The sequence below is a fragment of the Lycorma delicatula genome, chromosome 9 (genome assembly GCF_047948215.1).
Source record: "Lycorma delicatula isolate Av1 chromosome 9, ASM4794821v1, whole genome shotgun sequence".
Classification (NCBI taxonomy): domain Eukaryota; kingdom Metazoa; phylum Arthropoda; class Insecta; order Hemiptera; family Fulgoridae; genus Lycorma; species Lycorma delicatula.
Genome location: NC_134463.1, coordinates 34,028,162 through 34,043,952, shown reverse-complemented (window position 1 = coordinate 34,043,952; position 15,791 = coordinate 34,028,162).

Genomic DNA, 15,791 nt, shown 5'->3' with positions numbered 1-15,791 from the left:
TCATTCTGGAATAATCGCTTTAATATTGAAGGGACAGGTAGAAAGAAAAAACTGTGCAGGTAGACAAAGTTTGGAATATGTAAGACAAATTGTTAGGGATGTAGGTTGTAAGGAGTATACCGAAACGAAACGACTAGCACTAGATAAAGAATCTTGGAGAGTTGCATCAAACCAGTCAAATGACTGAAAACAAAAAAAAATTTTTTTTTTACAACCCATGTTTCATTACCACACAATAAACAGTATTATATACTCCATACAAGTATTTTAAAGAATTTCTTTCTAATTCTTATACATATTACTTTTTTTTTTTATTACTCGTATGATTTAATTTTTAAATAAAAGCTTTTTTAATTGTTCCAATTTGCTTTTAATGTTTGCATGTGTATAAAATGTAAAACATAAAAACTTTGAATAAATGTATAGAGGTATGGAGAACATTAAAATAATTTTTTTCCCCCTACATTCCTGGGCCGGACATCCACTTAAGTATACTCGGCCCAGGAACGTGTCCATTTGACTCTAAGGGGGCGTCCCCCGCCCACCAGTTTTACACCCGGCACGGCAGGTTAGCTCCCCGGTTCCGGATCTTTTTTAGCGCCTCCTCAAATCCCCCACGGAAGAGACGAGGTCCGGCTATGCCGTCCCCCACCCCCCTGCAGGGAACCGAGTCTCGGTCTTTATGTCCTGCCTCAAACCGACGGTGCCAGCCCCAGAAAGCACCGAAGCGCCCCCGGGACCAACACCGCCGGCCGGGACGCGGTCTTTTCATTTTCTCATACAGTCTGCCCCAGGAGTCCCCACCCCATCACAGGAACCCGCATACCTGAGAATACGGGCCCTCCGGGGCAGGGCTGTCCTCCCTTCCCTACAATTGGGCCCCTGTAACCCCTGGCGTCTTGAGTCTTCTTCTTTTGTCCTGAGAATATTTCTTGCGAAATTCGCGAACAAGTTCCAGTTTGCTTCATTGACCAATAACCACCCGACCAGATTTTCAGCTGTTAAGTTGTTTGCTGCCATTTCGTTTCTGTACTGGGACCATTTGCGACAATCGAAGATTGTATGTTCAACATCGTCTACTTCGTTACAGTAGATACATATAGGCGATAACCTTTTGCCAAATGTATGCAAGTAATAGCCAAATTAGCCATGCCCAGATATTAGTTGTGTCATATAATAATCCAGATTGCCGTGTTTTCTTTCCAGCCAGACCTCCAGATCAGGGATCAATCGTCTTGTCCATACCCCGACCAATGAGACAGACCATTCGGTCTGCCAGTTATTCCTAGTCTCTGCTTCCGCTTCAGTTTTTGATATGCCCGTTGCTCTCAGCCTTCGATTTCTTACTTGTAGTTCGATTGGTGGTACCCCAGCAAAGACACACAGCGCATCATAAGATAGGGTGCGGTACCCCGCCACAACCCCCCAATAGCGCAGCCCGGTGTGCACTTCTTAATCTCTGTTTATTCCTTTGTATGCTCATTGCTTCACCCCATACCGGGGCTGCATATAGCGCTGACGATATCATGGCTGATGTGATCAGTCTCCTGACTGAAGCTCTAGGTATGCTATGGTTGTTGAACATTCCCCTTAACGCCCTTATAGTGGGGGCTACCCGTTTGCTTATCATCTCTATGTGCGCTCCAAATTTAAGACTCTTATCGAGCATTACACCAAGGTATTTGGTGCAACTCACCTTTAAGATATGCTCCCCTCGTATTGCGATGTTGATTCCCCGGACTCTTCTTCTACCGGAGAAAAAAATACATCTCGATTTGGCAGGGGACACTTGTAACTTGTTGCTTTCTAGCCATTCGTCGATTATTCCGAGAGACTGATTAGCTTTGACCTCTAAATTCTCTACTTCTCGATCCTCGACCAGAATTGCCACATCATCCGCATAAACTACGATAGTTACCCCTTCCGGGTAAGGCAGTCTAAAGATCTGGTCATAAAAAATATTCCAGAGCAGGGGTCCTAACACTGACTCCTGCGGAACACCTCCAAATATCTGAAATGTAACAGTTCCTTCAATCGTTCTGATTTCCGTATATCTTTCATGCAGGTAGTGATTAATTTGGTTGATTAAATACATACATTCATTCTTTTTAACGCATTTAAAATCGCAGGCCAAGGGACTGAGCCGAAGGCATTTTTTATATCTAATAGTATCATTAAAGGTAGTCTTCTTATCCGCCAGGTGCCCTCCCGAACTCCTGCCGCCCAATTTGTCATCCTATTAATTGCGTTTATCGTTGAGTATCCTTTACGAAAACCGTATTGATCTACATGTAGACTCTTCTTCTGTTCTAATTCTTCCTGCAGTCTACACGCAATTAACCTCTCCACCACTTTTCCCATGTTATTGATCAAGCTGATAGGGCGGTATTCACCTTGTCCCGCAGTAGCACCCGGTTTGGGCAAGAAGTCTGTTCTGGCTGCTTTCCAACAGTTAAAGAACACGCAATTCTGCAGTCCATAGCTAGCGACATCGACTAATTCCCACGGAATCACTTCATCGAGGCTCTTGATGATTGCCGCCGGGATCCCAACCGGCCCCGGGCTTTTCTTATTATTTAGATTTTAACCACATTAATCACCTCTTGCTGTGTAAATCTACCTCGAACACATGTGATTTCTTCACGATTTTCCGTTTCTTCCCTTGGGAACAGTATGCTCATTTGCTGAGCCTAACGCATATAAACATATGCGTTACATTAGTTGTCGCTAATGAACAGGTAAGGTTGATTTGACATTAAATTTAAAAAAATATAAACACTTGATTTAATTTAAAATATGAAATATTCTAAATAAAAAAGTATGATATGAAATTTTAATATTTGATTTTATTTCAGGGATTTTCATAAAAGATATAATGTAAGATTAAATTACTAAAAAAAAAAAATGAAACAATAGTAATGCATAGATAAAATTAAGTGAAAAGAAAAAAAATAATTAGTTACTCAAAGTTCTTTTAGAGAATATAGATGGTTTTCAGTAACAATAAAGTATTTTTAAATATATTTACAGAAAATAAATTTTTCATATAACTGTAAATAAATATTTAAACTCTAATTTCGCCCAAGGAATGTTTTTTTTTTTAGATAAATATAATTTATTGATCGGTATGATCAAACATATATATATATATATATATATATATATATATATATATAAATGTTAAGTTCGTTTGTGTACGCTTCAAAAACTCAAAATGTTCTGCACCGATTGAGCTCAAATTTTAGCACGATATATAACCCGCCTCGAAGATTGTTTTCATCTATTTTTAATAAATCTATCTATCTATTTTTAATTTGGAAATGTAAACAAAGGAAAACCAATCAGATCAATGCAAGATGGCCGCTGTCAAACACAACGATCAAATTTCTTTGAATTATATTTAACAGCTAAAACATCTGTATTTTATTAAAAAAAAACAAAAAAAACACCAAAACAAATGAAAAGCCACCAAGAAGGATGACTTACAGTAAATAAAAACAAAAAAATTAAAACACCCAACTTTCTTATAGCCCAGATAGACTTAATACTATGCAAACAAAAAAAGTCGAAATAACCAAATACACAGAAAATAATATCCCTACAAAATGAATAAAAAATCCTTTGTTAGGTTATTTTTTTACATATATATGACCACAATCGTTTTTTGGTCATTTAGCGTTCTTTGCTATGTAAAAGCAAAGAAAAAAATTTACAAATAGTAACACTGAAACCACACAACTAACTATTCGTTTTTTGGGGTTTTTTCTAACCTCCGAAACCACCGTTATGCATTGCTTCAGATGATGATATGAATGATTTATAGCGTATGAAAATCCCATGCCTGACCGGGATCCAACTCGGAACCACCGGATTAAAGTTGGAGACGTTACCACTCGCGCCACGGAGGCCGGGAAACATATTCGTTAGGAGCCGATTAAAAACACGACTTACCAATATGGCGTTGTGTGTCAAATCAATTTTATACGGACTATAATTACTTTTAATACGCGAAACCCTTTGCAATGATTGAACATTAACTTAAACCACTTCAAAAATTATTCCTTTTGAACTAAACCACATTTTGATATCATTGTTTTTTTTATAACACGGCTGGAATTCTTTTCGTTTAATGATAAGAAGTGTTGTCGAAGACAATAACCGAATTCCCTTCCAAAGGACGTAATACACCGCTAAACTATTATTTCTAAATAATTCAAATTCGTGTAATTTTTTTACGAATCGCGTTTTTATCAAAATCTCACCTTTTTCTAAATTGACCTGCGGGGTTTTGTTTTCTTTGGAGACCGTAATTCATTAGTAGATTCATACTCGAGAATCACGTTGTACACTGAAGCAGCACAACTTCTACTTATGTTAGCAGTTTATTAACATCTGAAATCAACGCCGTTTGATTATTCTGTAATTTGTAAGCATTACTCTGCTTTTGTAAGCATTTAAAATAATGCGTTTTTTCACACAACTTAAGGGCTTTTTTTCGCAGCCCACAAATCTTTATATATAAAAATGTTAAGTTCGTTTGTGTACGCTTCAAAAATTCAAAATGTTCTGCATCGATTGAGCTCAAATTTTAGCACGATATATAACCCGCATCAAAGACTGTTTTTATCTATTTTTCGCACCAGTCACATACCCGCGACCGCGAGAAAACAGTTTTTTAACGGTCAGCTGTGTACCAGTGACCGCGCCATCTGCCGGAAGCGAGGGGAACACTCGCCATAACGACAACCGCAGTCACATGTGAAAGAATACCTGTTCCCAATTACATTGTTTATTAACAAAAAAAAAGAACCAAGCTCTGAATTTATTAGAAAACGACCAACAGTTGGATATATCTATTAATGACGCGTGCAACACTGCACATCCAACCCAAATTCGCGCATTATTCGCAATTATATTGACCGCTTGCTTCCCTTCATCTCCCACAGAGTTATGGGAAAAATATCGATCGCATATGGCTGAGGATATTTTGCCTAGAGTACGCCTAGAAAATACCAATATGACCATGGAATTTACAGAAGGCATTTACAACGAAGCATTGATAAATATTGAAGACAAGTGCTTAGCTATTGCAAATAAAGTTCTTAGTCAATTGGGAATGCCAGCACCCCCACCCGAGCTGCGATTGCTTCATTTAATGTGGATTTACGCCGCGAACAGAGTTACAACATTGGTGATCTTCAGTCATATGTCCAATCAAACATTACCAAATTAACACGTGAACAGAAAGGCATTTATGATCGCATAATGCAAATGATAAATGACGTAGTTGGGGGGACCTTCTTCTTGGATGCGCCAGGAGGAACTGGGAAAACATTCCTCATTAGATTGATTCTAGCAACGGTTCGATCAAAAATGACAATTATGCTGTTGCGGAATATTAATCAGCCAAAACTCAGCAACGGCACGCGACTTGCAGTTAAGAAATTGATGAATAACGTAGTGGAAGCAACGATTTTAACGGGGCCTTTCAAAGGTGAAGATGTCCTCATTCCTCGAATACCCATGATCCCGACCGATACACCATTTTAATTTAAAAGATTGCAATTCCCAATTCGATTGGCATTTGCAATCACAATCAATAAAGCTCAAGGTCAATCTTTAGAATTGTGTAGTTTAGATTTAGATGCGGATTGCTTCTCACGTGGGCAACTGTATGTTGCGTATTCCCGAGTCGGCAAACCAGATAGCCTTTATATCTACGCAGACAGTGGAAAAACAAAAAAATATTGTATATCCACAAGTATTGCAAAATTAAACTTCTATGAAACGTATGCTTTGTTTTGTTTCTCATTTCTCATCCATGCAACCACAATGTTGAGTTCCACATTGAGTTCCAACGTTAAAATCCTACTAAAGGCAGTTACTTTTATACGGATTTGAGTACTAGATCGTGGATACCGGTGTTCTTTGGTGGTTAGGTTTCAACTAACCACACATCTCAGGAATGGTTGACCTGAGACTGTACAGGACTACACTTCATTTACATTCATACATATCATCCTCTGAAGTAATACCTTACGGTAGTTCCGGAGGCTGAACAGAAAAAGAGAGAGAGATGGCTGCAGTTGAAAGGTACACTATTGTTTCATTCTCATTAATGATAACGATACCAACATTAATTATATTGAAGGAAGTTGCATAATATGCTCAAAAGGTCCTTTAAAAGAACAATTTCCATACAACTTTAAAATGTCATTACGTATCGTCATGCTTTTTATATGGCTTAAAAATATTTATGGAATATGCCCTTTTTCATATATTTTTGTCTAAAACAAAATTTAGTAGTTTTAGTTATTAAAATAGGAATCTGAAATTTTTGAAAATATTTATTTACCCAAACTGGTATTTTTATCGAATACGGCGTCACCATTTGTTCCCTTCAAATCGGTGGCTTTTTCAAACGAATTTATTTATTTATTATTAATTTACTGTCTAGTGTATTATTTCAGCTTAAAGATAAGTTACGGAAAATTTCTTTACTGACTTTTACATGGAAACTTACGGGAGTCACTTATTGTGTCGAGTATTTTCTGGAACGGGTTCTCGCCCCCTATCATGCAACGCGACATGAATTTGGCGTATTATGTTTGTTGCAACTCCGTACAACATTGTCAGTTTTGAAAAGATCACAGCATGTCCGTTGCGAAATGTCCTGGTTCCGGTAATGCCATGCATTTCCAAAAACTCAATGTCATCGTGTTCATTGAACGGAAAATTCCAAACGTTCATATTAAACGTCGGAAGCAAAATTAAACTGAGTTCACGATAAAGGCACAACATCAACAGCATGTAGATACACATATGGAGTTGAATTTACGTCATTTTGATAAGGAAACTTACTCTTATCTTATCCTTTCTGTTTGAGGCATTTAATTTTTAAATAACATTCGTATATTGTTAAAAAGAAATGAATCGGGTATTTAAACAAATAATCAGTGATAATCTTTTATTCCATAAAATATTACCAAATTTTATTCAAAACAAAGGACTTCTTTTTATTTAAATTCTATTACCAACATTTACAATAAATTAATTTCACATTAATTTTTTGTTTCACATTTTATTTTAAGAAGCAGAGATTTATTAAATAGTTATTTGGACAAACTCAAAATAGGTTTATTCTTAAAGTTTATTACAATTTGAAACAACATTTTTTTCATAATTTTAATTACGAACGAAGTATTATTTCTTATATTTACTTATTTTTACTCCATTTTTAACTATTTATTTGCAGAGTTCATTCACTTTATCGATTATAAAACTACCACAAAAAAAATCCATATTTCTAAATGTATAAGTGTGCGCGTGCGTGTGAGCGTGAGGAAAAAGAAAACCATCTTTTGATAAAATAAGTGAAACAGTTCATAATCAAAAAAAAAATATGTCATACAGTGATATTAAATAGACCAATGGAGTTACGTTTGATATTTCCCCTACCATCACCTTTGTCCATACATCAGTGATTCAATCTCTTTCTTTCAACAATCTCAACTTACCCACACACACACGCGCATATGCGCCCACACAAACACTTTCTGTCTCACTTATACTTATAGTCTTTAGTATAAATTTGTAAAGAAATACATTCACACAAGCATAACCAACATTATGAATAAAAGTGTAAATGAATGCGTGTATACAAATGTACGCGTTCTTTTTAATGGTGAACATATATTTATAAAAGAGATGTCTATGCCATCATTCGCTCATTTATTAAATTAAAAGAGTCATCTAGGGTTGTGATTTAATGCTTGTTATATACTGTTTATTAAGGTTAAATTTTATATGAATACAGCTCAAAGTGATATTTTACTCGTATATTAAACAAAAATTAAAACTTTTAAGTGATGTTTTAAAATATTAATAAATTTTGGTGTATTTTTGTTTTGGTATATTTTTATTTTATAAAATAGTTTATATTAAACATTAAAAAAAAAGTAGTGCAGCCGTTATTAAGGATAAAAATAACTTAATTTTTATCACAAAAAAAAATCATAAAAAAAGGTAAGTACGTTTTTTTTAATACCTATCACTAGAGTTTATAAGTTAATTAAAAGATTTTTTAAGATAAAAATTAATTAAATTCAATTTAACAAAGGGGAAACATAGTCTGAAATATAATTTTTTACCGTTTTATAAAAAAAAATATATATATATATAAATTTAATCGGTTCAAAAAATATTTAATTTAAAAATAAAAAAAGAAGTTATTCCTAACAAGAAGAAATATTGTTTTATAATAATTTAACTATTAAAATTTAATAATATTTTGAACCCCAATCCAAATACAAATATTCTATATATAAATAAAAATAAAATTATTAAAATGAATTATTTTAAAACTAAACGAGAAAAATAATACTAACTTCAGGGTACATATTAAAGTTAGAAAAAATTCTGCTGCAGTAAGTCTGTCAAAAAGGTGGATTTTTTTTTTTGTTTTAGTTCCCTTGAAAACGTACCCAAAAACCCAGTTTTTTGCTTCTAACCCCATTTCCTGTGAACCAATTTGCTTGAAAATCATTCTACTTCTACTAGATTCACATCATCCTACCAATTTTCATCAAAATTGGTTAAAAATTGCTCCCAGTAGAACGAAAAAAAGCTGAAAATATAGCCCAAAATCCCGTTTTTTGACTCTAAATCCGATTCCTGCGAACTGATTCGATTGAAATTCAACAGAGTTCTATTCTTAATAAGTTTAAATCATCCTACCAAGTTTTTATAAAATCTGTTAAGATATGCGTCCTGTACATCGGACGAAAAGTCTTATGTATGTATACGAGTATAAACACAGCGACTTCCAAATTCTTTGGAAATCCGCCAAAAATACCCTAATACTTTAATTTTTCTTTAAATTTCGATTAAAAATTTAACAATAGTTGTAATTATTTTTAATTTATATTATTTTTAAATTTTTCCTTGATGAATTAATTTACCACAGAAGCTTATACGTGAGAATATGAAAACGAAAATTTTGAAGCGTATAAAAAGGTACGCTACAAAATTTTGTAGCATATGCCTGACCGGTATTCAAACCTGAAATCTACGGATGAATCGAAATGTTACCACTCCGCCATAGAAATCATTCAAATTTTTAAATTTTCATTAATTATATTTATCAATAACCATTTATTTAATTTCTGGAAGTAAAATATATATATATATATATATATTATATTTCTCGGTAGAATTAAATTTTAAAAAATTTTCAGATTTTTTAAATTAACGATTTTAGAAAAGGTAGATTTCTTTCTAGTCTTTTCATTGAGAAATAAATAGGTTTTATTCTTTTATTTACGTTCAGTGATACGAGTTATGTATGGATGGTTAATAAGTAAAATTTCTGTAATGAACTTTTTTTTGACTTCGGACAGTCGGCAATTAAAGAACAGGCAATTATGTATATGACTAACCGCTGTACTGGCTTCATCCAGGTGATAATCCAGGCGTATTACAATTAACTATTGTTAACTATTATTAACAATAATAAGTTAACTATTATAATATTAATAGTTATTGTTAACTATTGGATGTATTGTTGTAGAGATACTGAAAATACTATTCACCCATAAAATAATAAAAATATAACAAATTTAAAAAAAAGTATGAGAATACATGACTTCCTTGTAGGCCTATTAATAAATTACATACACACATTTTTTTAAAATGAAAAGTACATAAAATTTTATTTCATTAATAACTTCTGATATTTTTTTTTACTTTTTGTTGTTACTGAATTATTATTTATCATAAAAGTTTTTTACAATCACATGTTAATAATTATTAGTAAACCAATATATTTAAGTTAAAAAAAAATTAGATAAGTTAAAAAAAATTAGACTTCATCTAATTTTTTTTTAACTTAAATATATTGGTTTACTAATAATTATTAACATGTGATTGTAAAAAACTTTTATGATAAATAATAAAAGTCTGATTCGAACGGATGGGCCTTCCCTTGTGAGATTAAAATACTTTATTAATTAAAATTTTATTTGGCTATAACTCTGGAACCAATGAAAATAAGTACTACTTAGGATATGTCGTTGAAAATCTCTTAATGAGGGCTTAATACTGTAGTTAAGAAAAAGTCCAATATCCAAATTTTTTTTATTTTCGTCTTTTTTGGACACTTTTGGTCCAGTCGATTGCAATCAAAATGGGAGGCGCACAACTAGATTTTACAACAGTCCTAAATCCAAAATTTCAACATCCTACGGCTAATCATATGCACGTACAATAGTCACGCTGAAACTAGTTAAAATGGATTTAGGGATGGCTAAAATATATTTCCGTTGAAATCTGAAAACCGAAATTTTTTATGATCACCAATACTTCCTTTACTTCGTACAAGGAAGTAAAAACTATTACACTCAAGAATCCAATTGATGAACATTTACAAGAATTCAACAAAATTAACTTCAAATTTTTAATTCTTTTATTTACTTTACTCGATATTTTAGTAAAATGTGTTAATAATAGATCATGAACACCTTTTACATTAAACGAGGTAGTCCGTTTGAAATTTCAGAAAATACTTCTACGTCATAGTTAATGATACCACTTCTTTTTTTTGTTAACAATCGTTAGGTATTGCTTTACAGGATGAGATGAATGACAATTTTTGTAGCGAGTGAAAATCCCATGCCTGACCGGGGGATTCGAACCTCGGACCTCCGGATGATAGGTCGAGACGCTACCACTCGCGCAACGGAGGTCGGAAGTTAATGAGATCGGTGTTAAGTAATAAAACTGCGATTTTATTTCTTTTAAATGCTCCCAATTATTGGATTTCTCCAAAATTACTGGTTCAATTTCATTGAAATTTAAATATGTTGTATTAGTCTATCTGAAGTTTTGTATGTGAAAATTTGATGAATACTAGTAGAGTCGTTCTTGAGCTACGCTCAATTTAAGATAAAAAAATTGGATCGGGGCAAGTTAGAAGCGGTTCGTTAGGATGTGGCAAGTTGGAACGGGATTTCTGCAGGGAACGGCATAGCCGGGTTCCGCGAGGTCTCGGTAGGTGGCAAAGGCAATCTCTGAGGGTGCATTAGCTTGTTCACCCTCCTAGGTATGGAAAAAAAAGTTGGAACGGAAAAAACATAAAAACCAAAAGTCAGCCTTCTTGCACAGAACTGTGCAAAGTTTTTTTTTATTTTTCCACTGTTTTATTTTTTATTTCAATGGTTTTGAAATGTATTTTTCAAAATGCATATCTAGTTCTAGGTTTTAAATTTTTGTAGACCGGTCGTTGGGCGTTCTTCAAGTTAAACCGTAAATAATCATGCAATAATATCAGTAGAAAACAGTTGATCAATAAAAAAAATTTAAAAACTAATTTTTCTTCAGATAAGCTTCAAATAAATAACTAATATTTTTATTTTTAACTGTAATGACTGGAATCCTGAATTAAATATAAATTGTTCTAGTTAATAAATATTCTACAATGGGTAGGTTTTACGGAATATCGATTACATTTCTCAAGAATAATTTAAGAAAATTAATATATTAGTTCACTTAATAATTTAATACACTTTAATTATTGTTGTAGTTATATATTAGATATTAAATAAAACATGCATTTATTTTAATTTGAAATTTACTTCGAAAGATTCTATGTATTTTTAATTATTTTAATTTAATTTTAATTATTATGAAAAAGTAATTTAAAATTAAAAAAAAATCATATGACAAATAAAAGTTACAAAAATATATGTTTCTTGTTCTATAATCATCGTCAATTATATTAACTTAATAATAACAACAATAGTAATATATGCTAAAGAATATAGCTTTGTTGCAGTTACAAATAGGTGAATAACCTAGCACTCTCCTCGCATAACAGTTATTTCCTTTAGTAGGAGTAAAGTTTACAGAAAAAAAGTTTTTGATAGGTTGTAATGTTACAACCTATCAAAACTTTTTTTGTAAAATTTGTTTAATTTTATGTGCTTAACTTCCATCGGATAAAATCTTAACGAAAAATGCCATATAGTAAAATAAAGCATATAAACTGATTTCCGACACTGAAAACTATTTAAAAATATATTTGGGATAAATAAAATTCCCAAGAATATTCCATTCCCGTTTATCAAAACTTTATTTATTTTATTCATAACTCCTTAAAACGGGATTATCCCTTAATAATTATCCTTAATCCACAACCTAGTGATATGCCGATGGACATAATAATCAACCATATAAATCATGATAGCAGAATGAACTGGATTTTTCAGACTTCAGCAGTTTTATTTTGATTACTATTCAGGGTCGGGAAGATTATATTATAATATCCTCCCAAGAGATTAGTACGCGACGGAATAAAATATCTCTCACAGGTTTATAATCCTTACCACAGAGGGGCAGTTAAAAGATTTAAATGGCAGAAAGGCTCCTGGAATAGACGGAATACCTGTAGAATTACTGCGCAGTGCAGGTGAGGAAGCGATTGATAGATTATACAAACTGATGTGTAATATTTATGAAAAAGGGGAATTTCCGTCAGACTTCAAAAAAAGTGTTATAGTAATGATACCAAAGAAAGCAGGGGCAGATAAATGTGAAGAATACAGAACAATTAGTTTAACTAGTCATGCATCAAAAATCTTAACTAGAATTCTATACAGAAGAATTGAGAGGAGAGTGGAGGAAGTGTTAGGAGAAGACCAATTTGGTTTCAGGAAAAGTATAGGGACAAGGGAAGCAATTTTAGGCCTCAGATTAATAGTAGAAGGAAGATTAAAGAAAAACAAACCATCATTCTTGGCATTTGTACACCTAGAAAAGGCATTCGATAACGTAGACTGGAATAAAATGTTCAGCATTTAAAAAAAAATTAGGGTTCAAATATAGAGATAGAAGAACAATTGCTAACATTTACAGGAACCAAACAGTAACAGTAATAATTGAAGAACATAAGAAAGAAGCCGTAATAAAAAAGGGAGTCCGACAAGGATGTTCCTTATCCCGGTTACATTTTAATCTTTACAAAGAACTAGCAGTTAATTATGTTAAAGAACAATTTAGATCCGGAGTAACAGTTCAAGGTGAAAAGATAAACATGCTACGTTTTTCTGATGATATGGTAATTCTAGCTTAGAGTAAAAAAGATTTAGAAGAAACAATAAACGGCATGGATGAAGTCCTACGCAAGAACTACCGTTTGAAAATAAACAAGAACAAAACGAAAGTAATGAAATGTAATAAAAATAATGAAGATGGACCATTAGATGTAAAAATAGGAAAAGATTATGGAGGTAGAAGAATTTTGTTATTTAGGACGTAGAATTACTAAAGATGACGAAGTAGGAGCGATATAAAATGCCGAATAGCACAAGCTAAACGAGCCTTCAGTAAGAAATATAATTTGTTTACATCAAAAATTAATTTAAATGTCAGGAAAAGATTTTTGAAAGTGTATGTTTGGAGTGTCGCTTTATATGGAAGTGAAACTTGGACAATCGGAGTATCTGAGAAGAAAAGATTAGAAGCTTTTTGAAATGTGGTGCTATAGGAGAATGTTAAAAATCAGATAAAGTGGTGGATAAAGTGACAAATGAAGAGGTTTTGCGGCAAATAGATGAAGAAAGAAGCATTTGGAAAAATATAGTTAAAAGAAGAGACATACTTATAGGCCACATACTAAGGCATCCTGGAATAGTCGCTTTAATATTGGAAGGACAGATAGAAGGGAAAAATTGTGTAGGCAGGCCACGTTTGGAATATGTAAAACAAATTGTTAGGGATGTAGGATGTAGAGGGTATACTGAAATGAAACGACTAGCACTAGATAGGGAATCTTGAAGAGCTGCATCAAACCAGTCAAATGACTGAAGACAAAAAAAAAATATCCTTCCCAAGAGATTACTACGCGACGGAATAAAATATCTCTCACAGGTTTATAATCCTTACCACAGAGAGGCAGTTTGGGCTCAAGATTATTTTCTTTTCTAAATATCTTAATTTTAGTAGATTTAATTAATAGTGTTCCAGTATTTTTCCCATTATTGAATTATGGGAACAATGAACCAATGAAGTCACTTGCCAGTATGAAAATTCACTAGTCTCAGAAACTATATTGATTACTATCACAACTGTTTTTCCACCTTGTTTTACTATTCCATAATTATCCTTGCTGCGATTTTACAATAATAACAGTAATTCCTCAGCTATTCAGTTATGTAACTTAATCTTCAATTAGATATTTTTCAGTTATTAATATATATTTAAACTAGCATCCCAGTCGCGGGTTCGACCGCACAATACGGTTACTTGCGTTTCCCATAGTGATCAATTAAGGGTTTTTAGTTAAATAACTCCGAAGACAGGTCCAGTCGCGTCGCACATACAGTAACAGTGTCAGTGGCTGTGTTAGTTGGCCGGCGCCGCACACCGTCGTACTCTTAAAAAAATCGAAATTCAAATTACCCGAAAATGGTTTTTACATATTTATCTGAAGAGTATTTGCAAGCAAAAGTCTAGTCAATATCTCGTTTATTATAATTGAAAATGTAGAAAATTCGCAATTATTGTTCAAAGTTTGTTTACTTTTCTTCTTCCCTTTCAAGATCGAATTTTAAAAAATATAGAAATTGGTTTTTAGATATTCAAATGAAGATTAAACACATCAAAGATCAAATTGATATCTTCATTTGTTATCGAAAAATTAAAAAAAAAAAAAATAGTAAAACACATATTACTTCATTTTAAACTTCCTTTTAAATCGGAATTTCAAAAAGTACCGTCTTAGTGTGTATTTATACCATAAGAAAAATTTGTATACAAATGTTCAATTTATCTTCAGCAGGTTTTTCTGAGAGTTTGATTTTATCAGTCAGTCAGTTAGGACATGTTATTTTTACGCGACTGCCCAAAAAGGAATGTAATATGTATAGATGGTATATGTATGTATCTACGTTTGTTCCACGAGTGAAGTTTAAAATCTGTTAACAATTGAAAATCACAACTGACAAAAAAACTAAAAAAAAGGATGTCCGGCCAGTGCAGATCATTACAATACAGTGTAATGTAGAAGTACGTTATTAAATTTAATTTCATTATCTATAAAACAAAACAGATTATATTATTATCGTAATACATGTAAAAACAAATTAGTTTGATAATAAAATTAAAAGAAATAACTATCATTTTACACATTAAAATGTTTAGATAGTTTTAGGAATATTGAATTTGGATATCAATATCGACTTCTTCAAAAAGTTATTATGTATTACTAAATTTAATGTCAGTGTCCAAACTCGTCCTTAGGCGAGTAAAGTTGTACTCCGAAGATTTTTATATTCTGAACTACAAAGTTCCATCACGGTAATCCATTCACATAATTGGATAGATTCAATGTATTCGTTTTCACCCCAGATTTCTCAAAAGCTACTACAGATGAGGTTCTGGAACCTATTTCATTGGATTTTCAGATCAAAAATAATAAGAAATCACTCATTTTTCCCCTTAATTAACGGCCTAGAAGCTTCAATACAACCTCATTTCTCCGGTTAGCTAAAATCCAACGGAAATCTTTGATTCGTTAACTTGCAAACCAAACATTTTAGGACATACGTTTATGTGATTTTTTTCATTATTTTCACGCGCAGAATTTATGAAAGTTCCGGGAGAGAAATTCGTGATACACTGTATATATACAGAGTATTTCTAAAATGGTGGGCTGGCTATACTTTTTCGAATTTTACTTGTAAAACTAAACAAAAAATTTCCTTAGGAAAAATGGGAATTTCTCCTTCGTTCTTCCC